Raw genomic sequence first — 14433 nt, forward strand, 5'->3', positions numbered from 1 at the left:
CTCATTGATATATTTTGTCTTTGATACAAACATTCATTTTAAGGTATAACTAATCTGCAATCCCAGAAAATAGTGCAATATACCCAAATCTTTCATTTCAAACTCTGCAGTGAGAACTATGATAACTTGGTTGATCAATTGAGAACTACTTCCTGTGAGAATTACATCATCAACATACAGAAGCAATAGGACAATTCTTTTTTAAGACTGTTGCACAAACAAAGAAGGATCAGCTTGTGAAACTTGGAACCCTAAACTTGGTAAAAAAAAACTTGTAAATCTCTCATTCCAAGCTCTGGGAGCTTGTTTTAGACCATATAATGACTTTTGAAGCTTGCAGACATAATTTGATAGTGTGTTGAACTCTCAAACCTTGGAGGCTATGCCATACAGACTTCTTCTTCAAGTATGCCATGTAGAAAGACATTTTTGACATCTAATTGTCTAAGAGACCATTTGAATTGAGTAGTTAATGCAAGGGTCAACCTTATTGTTGTAGGTTTTAGCACAAGACTAAATGTTTTCGAGTAATCTACACCCTCCTCTTGGCTATATCCTTGTACCACAAGTCTTGCCTTATACCTTGTCACAAACCCATCTGCATTTTTCTTCATTTTATATATCCATTTGCATCCAACAAGGTTCTTATCAGGTGGTAATGGGACTAAAGATCATGTCTTCTGGGAATGAAGAGCATTTATTTCCTCTTTCATTGCATCCTGCCATATTGAAGTTTAGATGTGTTGTAAGGTATTAATAGAGGAAAACATGCACAACCAAAGACCCTTAAATGTTTAATCTCAAGAATTGTATTATACAACTTTTGAAATAGTGACTGCATATGTAAAGTAGCACAGGGCATCCTATTTATCAGATAAGATGTAGTAGCGCATGCATGGAACCATAATTGTTTAGGCAATTTTATAGTTTGTAGAAGTGTAAGTGTTGTTTCATCAAGTGCCTGTGTTTTCTCTCTACCAAGCCATTCTGTTCAAGTGTATATGGACATGATTTATGATGTAAAATATCAGGTTTTGACAAGAATTGTTGAAACTTAGAGCTTATGTATTCACCTCCACCACCACCTTGAAATATCTTAACTTTAGCAGAAAATTGTGTATATAAGTAAGCATGAAAGTGAACAAATGTTGCAAATACTTCTGATTTATTATGTAATGGAAAAATCCATGTATATCGAGTACAATCATGTATGAAGGTTACATAAGACCTAAATCCTTCATATGATAGTAAAAGGGCAAGTCCCCACACATCACTATGTATTTTCTTTAAAGGTTGTACAGATTTTGTTACAGGAAAAGTAAAGGGTAACTTGGTATACTTTCCTTCTAAACATGGTGTACAAATTGATGAGCATGTATCTAGTCATGCAGGAACCTAAGATTGATGCAAAATTGCAGAAGTAATTGCATTTGATGTGTGTCCTAGCCTTTTGTGTGATATGCTTGATGTAACTGATTTTGCAAAAAAAACATGAATGGGATGTAGGTGATGTAGATGACACCTGATGCAGAATGTTGAATGGTATAGGATAATAATTAGCCCTACATAGCCCTTTGAGTATTATTGGTCCTGTGAATTTGTCATGGACCCACAAAGAGACATTATCACAAATGAATCTGTGCACCTATTGTCTTTGTAGAGTTGATAAATAGATAACAAGTGCTGAGAAAGCTTTGGAACATGTAACACATTCTTGAGAGTGAATGAATGATTTGGAACTACTAATTGAGAAGTACCAATATTGGAAATATGCAAACTTGCACCACTTGCAGTAGTAATTGTGTCATTTCCCTGATATGGAGTAGAAAGTTCCAAATTTGCAAACTCAGATGTCATGTGTGAAGTGGCACTAGTATCTGCAATCTAAAACCGCTCAGAGGGTGCATAAGGTTGATGATTGGTATGTATAGCAGTGAGATTAACAATCCAAGGCTTTCCTTGATAAGCAAAGTTGCTTATGTGATAGCATTATAGGGCTAAGTGTCGAAACTTCCAGCAAATTTAGCACTAAATTAGAGAGCTAGAAGATGTGTTGTTGTGTCTTTGAAAACAATCTGTTGCAACATGGCCCTTTTTATTGCATATTTGACAAGTGAGAATCTCATAATGATGATCCAGACAATAAGATTGATATGGCTTTAGTGTGCCAAGAATACCAGGATTACCATTTGAAAACCTTGAACCAGAATTGTATTAAAATCTTCCTCTGCCTTTGCCTCGAAATTGTTACCCTTTTAGCTACCATAGTTGTGATAACCCCTATTGAAATTGTTTTAAGAACCATTGCCAGGATTATAACTAGAAGAACTTGATCCTCCATTGTCTTGAAAGATTGATCATAAGAAGACCCTGATTGATCTTGATCAATAACAAGAGTTTTTCCTTTTTCAGATTGAACTCCAGCAACCATTGCACTGCCAAAAGACAAAGCAAATTAACTCTCAAAAGATTGAGCCAATAATAGCCTCTTTTGCCAATAATTAAGACCTGAAATCTTTGAGAGATATTCCATTTTCCTTTCCTCTAATCACACATCGAAAAGTGTTGAATTCTATAGGCATGCCTTTCAAAACTAGTATGATAATGTCATCATCTTCAAAGATTACTCCTGCTGTAGCAAGATGGTCTATCGCATCTTTGATTTTTTGGAGATAAATAGAAACTGATTTAGACCCCTTCTTGATATTCTGAGGTTCTGTCTTCATTTGGAAAATTTTTGCTTTTGTAACTAAAGAAAATCTCTCAGTGAGATTCAACCACATTTCAGATGAACTCTTGCTTCCAATGATGCAAGAAATAGCAACCGTAGACAATGTTGCAATAAGCAACTACATAAGTGCACAATCATGCATTTTCCAAACCAAGTAGTTATCATTTTCAACCCCTTCAGTGGTAGAATCATTGTCAAATCTTGGTGGACATTTTCTTGAACCATCAATAAACCCCATAATTTCATGGCTTTCCATAAGTAATCTGATCTGAAATATAAGATCCCACATCGCCCAGGGGAGTGATCCTTATATGTATATTCTCATCCCTACCTAGCCTGAGAGGCCTTTTGGGAGCTCACTGGCTTCGAGTTAAGCGAGAAAGGGGCCAGGACATTCCCAAGATGGGTGACCCAGAACATACCCAGGATGGGTAACCCACTAGGAAGTTCTGCTCACGTGAGTTCCTAGAAACAAAACTGTGAGGGCGTGGTCAGGGCCCAAAGCGGACAATATCGTGCTACGGTGGAGTCGAGCCCAAAATGTGGTGGGGGCCAGGGCTGAGGCCGGGATGTGACAATTTGGTATCAGAGCCTAACCCTGGTCGTATGTGTACCAACGAGGACGTCAGGCCCCTAAGGAGGGTGGATTGTAAAATCCCATATCGCCCAGGGGAGTGATCCTTATATGTATATTCTCATCCCTACCTAGCACCTTTTGGGAGCTCACTAGCTTCGAGTTCCGTAGGAACTCCGAAGTTAAGTGAGAAAGGGGCCAGAACATTCCCAAGATGGGTGACCTATTGGGAAGTTCTGCTCGCGTGAGTTCCCAAAAACAAAACTGTGAGGACGTGGTCAAGGCCCAAAGTGGACAATATCGTGCTACGGTGAAGTCGAGCTCAGGATGTGGTGGGGGCCCGGATCGGGATGTGACTTGAAAACTCTAAATGAGATAGTTGAAATCATCAAGTTTCACTGTAACAGAAGTGAAGACTATAGAGAAAAGATTAGTGATTGGTGATTGGTGATTGGCGATTAAACAATCTGCAACTTAGTAGCAGTTACTATTTTGCAGAATTTATGAAGAAATCCTTCATTGAATCTTTTGATCGAGCAGTTGGTGTGTAGATGAGAAGAAACCAACTTTCTGAGCAATTAATATGTTTACCGATGCCAATATATCACAAAGAGATGCAAATCAGAGGGTAAAAAGAGAAATGAATGCTTGACTATTAAGTGGAAGCACCGGACCGCGCCGGCGATGATACCATATGAAGATTGCTGTTAAATGCAGAAAAACAGATAGAGAGAAGAGATAGAGAGATTTGTAGCTAAAAAGTCTTCTTGATTGATCACTTCAATGGATTACAATGATCACCTATATAGGTGTTCCTGTTTACAAGACTTGCAAAGCAAGTTACTCTAACCTTCTCCTTAAACCACTTAACTATATCTCTAACATATCTTATAAAAACATATTCCAACTAACTACATATAATAGTGTATTTAATCTCTTAACAAGTAGCATTGATCTGACCATTGATTACTTTCTCATTTGGATCACAGTTTTGTATTTCATCCTTCTTACAATGCTTACATAATAGAGATAAGAAACAAGTCATATTTGTTGCGTTCGTGTTGTGTTCGTATTATACCCCTTATCCGAACATATCATGTCATGTCAAACCCGTTATCTTAATGGGTTGTGTCGTGTCAAACTTATTAACTTAACGAATCATATCGTATTCTATCAAATCTTTTGTAATCCATTAATTTTATCACTATGCCTAAATTTCTCACATACACATACCCTAAAAGCCTGTTTGTTACTGAAAGGATACGTTAATATTTTTGTCCATAGAATACAAGCTGGATGGATGAAGTGGAAAAGTGCATCCGATGTGTTGTGTGACCATCGTATGTCACTGAAACTTAAGGAAAAATTTTATAGCACAGCAATAAGGTCGGCAATCCTTTATGGCATGGAATGTTGGGCGGTGAAGCATCAACACATACATAAAATGGGGGTAGTGGAGATGAGAATGCTTCGTTGGATGTGTGGGAACACGAGAAAAGATAGGATTAGGAATGAGGATATCCGAGGTAAAGTAGGAGTAGCCGAAATTGAAGGAAAGATGAGAGAAAACCGATTATGGTGGTTTGGACATGTGAAACGAAAACCTATTGACGATCCGGTTAGAAAATGCTATTATAGGATAGAGGTTCAAAACCGAATGGGTAGAGGAATACCTATAAGGACTTTGGAAGAGACTCTAAAAAAAGACTTAGAGTACTTAGATCTAACGGAAGAGTGATACAGAACCGAGCGCAATGGCATTCTATGATTCATATAGCCGACCTCACTTAGTAGGAAAAAGCTTTATTGTTGTTGTTGTTGATATTGTGGTCACACACATTGATGTGCTCCCGTCCGCAAAGGGTTAAAATTCACACAAGCTTTTTGAAAATTGAATAGTTGCATCTCAGTACGAGATTAATGAATCACAACATGTAATGTGTACATGGATGAAAATTATTGGACTAGTGCTAGACTTAGTGGAAGCCTCTAAGGTGGGCTGGAGAAATTTTCAAAGTGTCGTTAACAAAGTTTTAAAAGGCATTGGGAGAAGGCAAGGACTTAGCGTCTAGGTATTTGGGTGGGGCTGATCTTTTTAGTTTTTATTAAATTTATTTTATAACATATAAATAAATATATGTTTATACAAAAAAAAATATTATAATTATATCAAGATATATAAATTACAAAATAGACCGACATATAAATTATAAAAGATTAAAATATATTAAAAACATGATGAACAAACATATAATGAGTGGGTCTAGGTAGGTCTAGGAAAGCGCCTAGGCAGGTCTAGGTTTCATTTCAATTTTCCAACGCCTAGGATTTGTCGGGGCAGTGGTTAGGCAAGGATTTTTAGAACAGTGGCCTAGAACACGGCTTAGTACACAAGTGTAATGCAATTGTTTGGAAACTTAGAAAAAACAAATTTCAAGCAATTTTATTATTAGACTTGGTGTGCTGGTCATGTTTCCGACACATTAAAATAGCTGGTATATTACATGCATGCCTTGATGTGCACACGACCGAAAAGTTAAATCCGGAAGTTTGACAAAGATATATGCATGCCTTGGTTTTAGCATAGTGCACATGATCTAGGACAATTTTTGGTGCATGGTTTAAGTTACTTAATCTCATATAACTCACTCGAATAATTTATTTTTCTTCGTCTTGAAAGAATTTATACAAGAAAACATGACAATAGACTTTAAGAACAAGAACTTAGAAAATAAAAATTCAAATCTCATACAATATTTTCTTTATTTTTTATTTTTCAACACCCCTTCAAACTTATAATGTGGTATCAGTATCACGTTGCCCAAGTAAAAGTTTAAGCTAGTTTTAAATCTAATAAATTTAATCATTAGTTCTCAATATTAACATATTACAACATGTGTTACTTACTACTACAATTTTAAATTCAAATCTTATGAATAAGTTTGATACTAGTTCATTTCCTTCCTCTTAATAGATATACCTTTATATAGAAAATAAAAAAACTATTATTTGCACTCTAAAATCTAATGGCACACTCTTCATAAGATATTTTTCTTTCAAAATATTGAAAATTTAGAGTACATAATTAATTTTTTTGAATTGCAAATGATAATTTTCTAAAATAAACATATTACAACATGTAAATTAATCTCATTAAAAAGTTGTATGACATTGATAGAAGGGGTCCACCTTTCATTTTTCATGAGTTATCACTTTGCATCAGTGGCGGTTTTCAGCTGCATAGTGTCCCATTTAAGGGCCCCTAAAAACCTTTTGTTATCTCACATATATAGCTAGCATTGTATCTGAAGGAATAAAAGAAATTTACAAAATTACAGAAGGGGAAGAAAAAAAAACAAGTGGGGCCTACAATTACCTTTTTTCAATTTTTTTTATTACCATTTTCTAATTTTGTAGCAATTTAATATTACTTTAGTGGCCCTCACAACTACAATTTAATTGATGATTTTTACAGCAAAGAATGCATGAAGAACCATTTTTGAGCGAAATTTCAATATTGTACTTTTTGGAAGGTTTTGTTTATTTGTTTTCTTAATATTGAACTAATTGTTGATTTTTGTTCATTTACTTAATATATGCAATGATATTAGAAAACTGGTCATTGACGTGAGTCTGAAATTTACCGACAACACTTCTGGAAAGTTGTAAAAACTTCATAGCTAGAAAATTCATTTTCGACAGTTGATAGAGCTTCATGAACCTAACGTAATACCAACTCGAAAATCATAACATTCATGGCCAGAAACCCCGAAATAATTGGAAATATGCATGCGCAACCACATGTCGATTATCTTAATCATTTTTCTTTCTAAGAGTTTTTATGTATGTTCCAAAAAAAAGTTAGGTTTTCGACACTTTTCAAGTTTGCTCCTCCTTCTTCTTCTTCTTCTTCTTCTTTTTCTTTTTTTTTTTTTTTTTTTTTTTTTTGAAATGAAACAATTATATTGAAGCAAACTCAATGAGAGTTACAAATATCTTGGAGAAAACCTCCTGAATAAGATTAGGAGGCTCCTTGGTCCAAATTAGTTCATGTAGTGATCCAGTGGCTAGAGACAAATTACAAGCTCATATTTCACACACAACACATTTTAGGTTCGATTCATGGTGCCAGAGAATCACAGGATGGTGGCAAAGGGAAGGCTGAAATAACTATGTGAGTCTTCTCAGCCTTTGGAAGGGTAGACTGCCGCAACAAAACCACCAGCTAGTCCCATTTTTTAAGAAAAAAAAAACACTAAATGTGACTGTTTGTTGAAATCCCACATCGACTAGAGAAAGAAAGAAAGAAGAACTTAAATATCCTAACTCCACTCCAACTAATATCAAGGCCTTTTGTGATAAAACCTCACACCAGACAAATTGTGCAGGTAGTAATTACCAAGTTGGGCCGGTGTTGTTGGAAGGGGGCCTTTAACTCGTCTCTTTGGTAATTCTACATGGTATCAAAGCTAAGGAGCGGACCCGTACGTACTATGTACTGCCACGTGATGAGTGGATCCCTTTGACCCTGCGCGATGATGGTGGGTCATTTAGCCTCGCATGTAAGGTGAGTCTCCTTGGCTCTACGTGTTTGCAGCTAGAGAATGATAACTTTATGGAGTTTTATTAACTCGACCTTAAAATGATAATTATACCTTGCGAGACTGGCGTACAACCTATTTTTGATTTCCTGTCCCCTTCATGTCCAGGTTGTGATTCCGTAAATAAAGAACTCCCTCCCTGTCGGCATCTTAATAAAGCCACTTGATTATTGATTGCTCATACAAGAAAATGATACTTGGATTTTAATTTTAAATAGAAAATTTTAACGAAAAGCTTTCGGTACTGTTCATTTTAACAAAACACCACATTTTTACACTAAAAAGTCAATCCTGGTACTATTCACTTTACTCTTTATTTTATCATTATCGTTAAGATTCAAAGTTTTCAAGTTATTTTTATTAATTTTCTTTTTTAAATAATCCTAGCTAGTTTGACAAAAAAAAAAAAAAAAAAAATCCTAGCTAAGCTAGCTCACATATCTTAATAATTGTTTGCTTGGGTCAGAAGTAAATAACTTTTTTTTTTTTTTTTTGGTAAAATGACATTAAGTAAACTGTATCTTTGAAAAGTCCACTCGCGACATCCCATCTTAGCTGAAATAAAAAACTTCAGAGCAACAATATAAAAGGGGCATTTAGACTTAAGGATTTAAAGAAGGTTATTTTTTCATTATAATATGAGAGAAACAATAAGAACAAATTCACGAGCTAGTAATATGAGAGGTGAGTTAACTTCAGACCAACAATATAAAAGGGGCATTTAGACTTAATCATCAATTAGGCCTTAAAAATAGGAATTTTTATTTCTACAAATCAAATTTAGCGATTTAAAATGGAAGACTTTTTTTTGTTTGTTAAAAAAAATGGAAGACTTTTTAAAATATTTTTCTAATGAGAATTAAACTATATAAAAATTTATACAGACAATCATAAAACCAAACAAATAAACTAATATACAGACACAATAAACAATATACATAGTAAAGGTACATGAATATATATATATATATAGGTGCATATGTATAGGTACACATATATACATAGGTTCATATGTATAGGTGCAGAAATGTATATATAGGTGCATATATATAGGTACACATATATACATAAGTTTATATGTATAGGTACACAAATGTATCTATAGGCATATATATATCGGTATATGAATATATATTTATGTACATATGCATATAAACATATATGCATTGTTACCACTTAAGCAATTTTTTACCCATATTGAATACACATTAAGTAAAAATCTTTAATTTATAATAGTAAAAATAAAACAAAACTAAAGTTAATAATTATTAGCTAGATTTTAGGTGATATATAAAGTCAAAGGACCAAAATCAGTATTTAATCTTACACCCAACTTTAATGAAAAATAGATCTTATTTAGGGATTCTAATCTAATTTCCTATATAAAATTCTAGCTTGAGGTAGTAACCAGAGAAGAAAACAGAAGCTATAAACTAAAAAATCATATACAAACAGTGAAAAAAAAAATACATACGATGTTGCTATCATGGATATTTAACAAGCCAGTTGGGACCGTCAGAGTATTATTCCTGCATTACTTCCTTTCATTGTTCTTTGTTTAACATGTTAGTCATCCATACATGTTGGCGTAGGTGCATGAAGCTTCGAAAATGTTTATGTTTTGTCAATGATTCAAAAACAATAGGTTCTCTTTGTTTGGGCAAATAACAAATGCTATTCGACTTGCAGAAAGTTTGGGCATCTATATACCCAACAGGCAACAGATAATGGATGCATGAATTGCTAAGGATCCAATAAGTCCAATAAGTCCAACGTTGATTCCTTCAGACGTGTCAATGGGGCAAATGCGTCCATAGTGACTAGGGTGGATATCTCGTATATGAAAGCTAGCAGGTCGCCCTGTCAATCCTCCAGGGCCTAGATAACTCGATTTTCTTCCATGAACTATTTGTGTCAATGGATTAGTTCGATCCAAAACTTGAGATAATGGGTGTAATCCGAAAAAAGATTCATAAGTGGTTGTTAATGGAGTTGAAGTTACCAAATTCTGAGGAGTCGGTATCAATTTATGCTTAATTGCTCCGCATATAGTCCCTCTAACCATATTTTCTAAACAAACCAGAGCCAATCCGAATTGATCTTGTAAGAGATCCGCTACAGAACGAATACGTTTATTTTTCAAATGATTCATATCGTCAAGGGTACCCATTCCAAATTTCATTCCAATCAAATGATCCGCAGCTGCCAATATATCTCGCGGTAACAAAAATGTATTGTTCTGAGGTATATCAAGATTCAACCTTCGGTTCATATTTCATCGACCAACCCTTCCTAATTCACATCTTTGTTGAAAGAATTTCTTTTGTAATTCCTTACATAAGGATTCAGAAACTACCGGATCTCCACCTACACAAGCAAATTGTTGATAAAACTCCAAAATGGCATTTTCTTTTGACCCAATTTTTTTTTTCTCCTTATCATTCAGGAAAGACAAGAAAATTTCAAGGTAGCAAACATTCGCTAGAATTTCTCTTAGATTCGAACCCATAGCTGATAATAGAACTAGAATAGATATTTTTTGTTTCCTACTCACACGAGCCCATATCCTTGCTTTTCTATCAATCTCTAATTCTAATCTTCCCCCCCAATCTGATATTATGATGCCGGTATAGACGGAAATTCCGTTATGGTCCAATTCGGACCGGTAATAGATACCGGGGCTTTGCAATATTTGATTGATTACAATTATGTATATTCCATTTACTATAGAAGTCGCTCAAGCTTTTTTTACGAACTACAAATATTGCATACAGATATATGCATGCATGTGGCTTAAATCCTACAGTTTTAGGCTAATTACTATTGTTTTTTAGTAAACCTCATTTTGATATAGGCCCAGTCGACGCACATCTTTAAGAATAATCCAATTTTAATTTTTGTAAGTGAGAGATCTTAGGTTTGACTCTCGTCAAAGACAAATTTGAATCACATTATTACTATTCCATTTTGAGGCTTAACCACCTCCCCCACCCCCTCAGTGTAGATGTCGTTTGTTCAAAAAATTCTTGGTTAATTAATATCTTTATTTAGGTTTCAATGTTTGAATGTTTATTCTTTTATGTCTATTTTGCCCTGGAGGGAAATAAGGGAACAATTTAAATTTCATAACTTGTACATCTTTGACTAACAATTAATATTTAAATGAGGTTGTGGGAATCATAAAGAATAATGTTAGGGAGACTAAATCTGTAGGTTAAATTTGTAAACTAAATGATATGGAAGTTGATAATTGAATTATTACTTAAGCATTGATAAACATGTTTGTTGATGAACAAAATTAGTTAGACTTTGAAACAACATAAAGTGTCAAGTTTGTACTTCACATAATTGCTCGGGTCACTAGGTGTAGGTATGTATGTAGAAAGATAAAGATATGGAAACAAATACAGGATGTACGTGGTTCATCCTAAGTTGGATTACATCTATGAGGGCAGAGGAGTTCTCATAAATAATTTAGAATGTACATGATACCATGGTTTAAGCATAATCATCAGTAGTGAGTTCTTATGATGAGTTTAAGTACAATAACAGCATTAGAGATTAATTATAGGAGAATGGTCTCCTATTATAGTTGAGGAAAGTTGCTCGCTTTCGTTTGCAATTGATGAGGGATTCTAGGATCTTTATTCCGATGTTGACACATATCATGTTGTGAATGGTCTCCTGGTTGCACTTCGGCAAAGGTACCTTAGCGTGAATCCTTCAAAGGATCCCTAAAAGTATGAAGTTTAGTAAACTAAATGATAATGCTCTTCTTGGATTTTTAAGTCTAACATGTTTCAAGAAGAGCATTATTTGATGACAACTACCACCATCTTTGTTGTCGCCAGCCCTACCGTATTGTTACCTCTGCAACCCAACCACCACACTCCTTTATTGGTACCACCACCACCACCGGCATAACCCTTGCCCTCACTACCATTATCGTCGTCATTGCCCACACTATCATGTTCATTTTTGTCATCATATATAATAATAACTCTTTTACATTAAAACTTACCAAACCCTTTACACTGTTTTTCATACTCACAAGACTTTTAAAAGTACAGTTTATTAAACGCTCTACAAATTTATTTTGCAGCTCCTTAATCTTAAAGCACGTCAGAAGTTTTTTTTTTTAAAGATAAGTACATCAATTGCGAACTGGCCCTTAGTTTTTATAAACTTCTTTCACAAGTTTGATATCTTCATCGTGGATATTGTTTGTTTTCTGGAGATTGGTTCTTTTTGAACCTTCACCACTGGTTTGAAGGGCAGTGAACCTTCACCAGTATATGGTTTGAAAATGTTAATGAACTTGTGATGAAGGTAGTGACCTTTAGTTAGGTTGGTAATGTTGACAAATTTGTGATGAAGGGTAGTGAACTTTTAGTTAGGTTCGTAATGTTAACAAACCTGTGTTGGTTTATAAATCTATCAACTACGTGGTATGGAAGGCGGCCCTGAAGGTAGCCGAGTGAGGAGATCGCCTAGAGCCCCTAATCCAGTTGTTGATTACAAACAACCATCATCCTAGTGAAAATGCTTTCTTTTTTTTTTTTTCTTTTCTTTTTTTCTTTTTTCTTTTTTTTTTTTTTTTTTTTTTGCTTTTCAAGTTAACCTCCAATAACAATTAACAAAAAAAAATCATAAAAGGTTCGGACAAAAAAAAACACGTATCATATTTTGCCTTCCTTCTCCAACATATGAAGTAATAAAACCTATCCCATTGGAATCCTTTGTTTCTTTTAAATTCCAAATCTCGCCAATTATATTGAATGTGTAAGTCAACTCTTATATGGTCTTGAAGATTGTAATTTGATGTAACCAAAATTATAAATTTATATTTTGTTTTCAATAATTTATTATTCAAACAATTGATGATTCTCATATTCGTTATTGTGATGTTGATTCTAGGAAGAACACAAGAAAACCAATTGGCGTTATTAAATTGATTAGATTCTTCAATCAAGATTTATTGCTCTTTACTCTCTTGAAATCTTTAGCTCATTATTAATTATTAATTATCAATAGCACAATATAATAATCAATTCATGATTATTTACTCAACCCCTATAACTTTTTAAATTTTTTCACTATTACTAAAGGAAAGGAGGAGAGTTCAAAATTATAACAATAATTTAGAGGATGGGAGAGTTTCGAACTCAGTATGCATGAGTAGAAACCTAATACCATATCTACTAGGATAATGGACCACATGCCTAAGAATTCAAGGGCCCTTTTTTAGTAGCTGACCTCGGGCCTCCAAAATCTCAGAGCCAGCCTTAATGATATATAAATTCAACCATACGAATCATTGGTATTCCAAGCTATCATCCTACTTGGTGGAAGTTAGTGGCATTGCTTGAACTACAATTGTAAATTCGATTAGCGGCCCATTGTGTGGCTTACCGAACTCCTCCTCCCATTTAGTGTAAAATATATTGTTGTACTAAAAGCCCGAAAAAAAAAAAAAAAAAAAAATTTTGAAATGTCATATGAACTTGTACATTTTTCAATTTGCCATATAAACTAAAATTTTAAGCATTGTCATACCAACTTTCGAAAATTATTAATTTGTCATCTCACCATAACTTCCTTAAGTTTTATATCCAAAAGAAGTCATATGCCTCACACATGACTTGTGTTCAAGGTTAATTTTGTCATTTTAACACCCCACTTCCTTCTATTAAGTTGCATTCAACTCAAAACAAGTCTAGGATGTTCAGTTTAGCATGTCATGAAATCAAATTTTATATGGTTTCTGTATTATGAGAAACAAGTTCAGGTTTTGTGCCAAAAATGGAGTTGTAGATGCATATACGTTGCTCGAACACAACGATCTGCGTGAATACCCTCAAACACAAAATTTAAGGTTTTTACTAAAAAAAAAAGTAAAGAACTTGTAAAAATATCTTAAATGACAAAAATAACCTTGAACACAAGCCATGTGCTCGCACATGACTTATTTTGGATGGAAAACTTAACGGAATTAGAATGAAATGACAAATTGATGGTTTCAAAAAGTTGGTATGTCAAATTGCTTAAAATTTTAATTTATATGATAAATTGAAAAATATGTACAAGTTCATATAATATTTCAAAAAAATTCCAAAAATATATATACACACACATACGAACCAATGCATATCATTTGATTCATTTCTCAGAAGCAAACATAGAAACAAAAGTGAAAGTCAATGGTGTAAATAACATAAATATACCTTAAATTAGGGGTGTATTAATTTGCAGAAGGGTGTACATGGTATTATTATTATTATTATTATTATTTGTAAAAATACCATTAAAAATAGGCTGACTCATTATTATAAAATAAAAAAGTTGTCCAATTGTGACCTTTAAAAATAAATTTGTAAGTTTCAACTACTTTAAGCTCAATTAACGTGCTAAATAATTTAGTGTTAAAGCTTTGAGAGCAATTCGTTCCCATCTTCACGGAGTTGGAATTAGTACTATGATCATCACAAACTGCTTGAAGAATTCGTTGCCGCCATTGGTAATTACTT

This window comes from Pyrus communis, chromosome 10 (assembly GCF_963583255.1).
Source record: "Pyrus communis chromosome 10, drPyrComm1.1, whole genome shotgun sequence".
NCBI lineage: Eukaryota > Viridiplantae > Streptophyta > Magnoliopsida > Rosales > Rosaceae > Pyrus > Pyrus communis.